Below are 3,366 nucleotides of genomic sequence, written 5' to 3'. Positions count from 1 at the left end.
TGTGTGTGTGTGTGTGTATGTATATATGTATGTATGTATATATATGCATATAAGAATCCGGGTATAGGCCAGAGGTTCGGCAGTGGGTGGGTGAGAGGCTTCACCAGAGACAAGAGTGGGGACCAGAGCATGCAGACTGACTGAAATACACTGCTGAGGGGGGCAACAGGTGAGACAGGAGAGATCTGCTGTACCATGTGGATCACCTCCCTGGCAAGGATCAAATTTGTGCTGCAGTGGCTGCGGATAGCTTCATAGTGCTGCACCACCAGGGAGGGTCCGTGTCCTCACTTTAAATCATATTGTTGAGATTATCCACAAAGACACAGGAAGCCCAGACAAACAAAGACTCCATTCTGGAAGGTCTGCTGAAGGCCAGAAATCTTTTTTTCTTTTTTTAATAAGTTTATTTTTACATCATTGTGTGCATTTTTCCATCTCAGTTGCAATCTCTGTGGGCTTCCCATCACCAAATCACCCTGTGCCATCACCACAGTCCAGTGCATTTCCCTCCCTCCACTGTTTTTGATCCCATTCCCCACACCACCCCATAAAACGTCTCTGGTATATAGCCTTTCACCATTATTTTCTTGCCTGGTCCGTTGTACTCCTGCTGTGAATGAAACCACCCGGTATTTTTTTCTTTCTGGCTTATTTCACTCAACATGATTTTTTCCAGCTCCATCCATGTTGCTGCAAAAGACATATGTTTATCTTTTTTGGTTGCTGAGTAACATTCCATTGACTATATGTACCACATCTTTTTAATCCTGTTATACACTTTTGGGCATTTGGGCTGCTTCGATGTCTTTCCAATTGTAAATAAAGCACCAATAAACACGGGGGTGCAGCTGTATTTCTGAATCAGTGTTTTTGTGTCTTTTGGATGGATACCCGAGTGGGATTGCTGGGTCATATGGAAGCTCCATGTTTAGCAATTTGAGGAACCTCCAAACAGTTTTCCATAGTGGTTGTACTAGTTTGCATTCCCACCAGCAGTGCAGGAGAGTTCTTTTTTCTCCACATCCTCGCCAACATTTGTTGTAGCTAGTTGTTTGAAGATGTGCCATTCTCACTGGGGTGAGGTGGTATCTCATTGTGGCTTGTTACCAGTGATGATGAACATTTTTTCATATGCTTGTTGGACATCTGCATTTCCTCTTTGGAGAAGTGTCTTTTTAGCTCTAAGCCAGAAATTTTTTTGTGTGTGTTCTGCCAGCATTCTTTTTGGGTGAGATTAAATTCCTTTCTATGGGCCCCCCTTGTTCACCACTCTCCACACAACACTTCCTTGCAGCTTCTTTGCTGGGGCTCTGTGCTTGCTTCCCCATCCTATGGGTCCTCTTTAATTAGGGTTCAGTTCAAATCTGTCCTGTGGGAAAAGCAGGAGCCTCACCCCTGAATCTGGGACTAGGTCCTCACCCACTGGGCCTCTTTTGTTATTCCTTTGTAACTCACCCCCTCCCTTGAGTTCATCTCTCCTCATTAAGCAGTGAGATCTCTGAGGGCAGTGACTTGGTCTGTTCCAAAGTGACAAGCTAAGTGAGTTCCAAGATGCTTGGGGCTGACCACAAGGAAGGTGAGTGTCATCCTGACATCAAGCTCCTTCCTCTCAGGATGCTTAGGGCACCAAAAGCAGCACCAAGCAGTGGCAGCTGTAGTGAGAACCTGTGTATCTTGGAGAGTACATGGGAGTCAACGGTGTAAAACTAAAACAGCCTCATGACTTAAGTCCAACACCAGTGAATGAGACAGGTAACATATTTCAGTGGTGACAGGGAATATGGACCTCAAGACATTGCAGTTGGCTCAGCCCATCAGAGGCTCTCCAGCCCATGCAGCATTAGGACATGTTGGCATTCCTATGCTGGAGCTGGGCCCTGCACAGAAATCATGGAGGTCAACATACTGACCAGGTCTTACAGGTAGAAATGCGCCTCCCATTCCTCCAGTGGAACTGTACTTGGAAATTCGGTCTTAACATTAGTGGTTAAGTTAAAATGATCTGTTAGGATGGGCTTTAGCTTTAGAAGGTTAGGACACAGACACACATAGAGGAATGACCATGTGAGGACACAGGGCTAAGTCAAGGGGTGGGGGTGGGAGACTTTAATCTATCAAAGTCTCTGCAGCTATCTTGGACTGCCAGCTTCTAGAACTATGAGAGCCAAGTTTCTGTTGTTTAAGTCCTTGGTGGTACCTTGTTATGGCAGCTGGGGCTAATACACTAGGTCCAGGGGTAGGAAGACATCAAAAAGTTTTCCAACAGATCTTCCAGCTGCCTTCCATGTGGGAACCTTGCTGAAGACCCCTCCGGTTGGCTGTACCAAGCGGCCTGCTTAGCTGTGACTAAGTACAGAGGGGACTCACCACCTGTCCAGGGTTCTCCTCTGCCAAGTGAGCTTAAAAGTCTGATTTGCTGATCATTCCCTTTATGTAGTCCTTCAGGTAGTATGCCGTTGATGTTGGCATAGCAACCACAGCCATCTTCTATCTTTCCAAATTAGAAAATCCCCAGCTTTAGGACTAAGAAAAGATGTGAAAGCAGGGTTGAAGTTACGATGGAAGTGTTGCCATGGTATCATGCCGTCTTTGGAGTAGGCCAACTGTCAACTCTCCTTTTTCTGTACAAGGAAATTTAGAGATGACAAAGACCAGCTTCTCACAGTGGGGGGAAGTATGTTTTCATTAGAAATAATAACTACTGAAGAAAATTTATACTTTAAGAGCAACCATATATCCAACACACAGACAACTCTCAAATTTTAAATGAATCACTTGGGATTTTGTTAAAATGTAAATGCTGACATACAGCATGTTTGAGGTGGGGCCTGAAATTCTGCATTTTTAATTGTGGCAACATATACATAACTTCAAATTTATTCTTTTAAACCAGATTCTGTGTTTTTAACAAGGCACAGTCCCAGTTTGAACATCAGGCTTTTTTTTTTTTTAAGATTTATTTATTTATGCATATAAGAACTTGAGTACCAGCCAGAGCTGCAAGGGGTGAGAGTAGTCACCAGAGTGCGGAGCAGAACAGGCAGATGTACTGAAATACACTGCTGAGGGGAGCAGTGGGCGGAGAGGTCTGCTGCACCATGTGGGTCACCTCCCTGGTGGGGAATCGAACTCTTGGTATAATGGCTGACAATAGCTTCATAGTGCTACACTTTAACCCACTGGGCCACCAGGGAGGGCCCACATCAGGCTTTTTTTAAAAATTATTTTACAAAAGTTTATTTTTACATCATTTTGTACATTTTCTTTTTTTCCCATCTCAATTGTAATCCCCGTGGGTTTCCCATCACCAAGTCACCCGTGTGCCATCACCATAATCCCGTGCATTTCCCTCCCCACCCCCCC

The sequence above is a fragment of the Condylura cristata genome, unplaced genomic scaffold (assembly GCF_000260355.1).
Source record: "Condylura cristata isolate star-nosed mole 26May11 unplaced genomic scaffold, ConCri1.0 scaffold00011, whole genome shotgun sequence".
Lineage (NCBI taxonomy): Eukaryota > Metazoa > Chordata > Mammalia > Eulipotyphla > Talpidae > Condylura > Condylura cristata.
The sequence above is the reverse complement of the archived record's forward strand: the minus strand, read 5'-3'. Positions refer to the sequence as shown.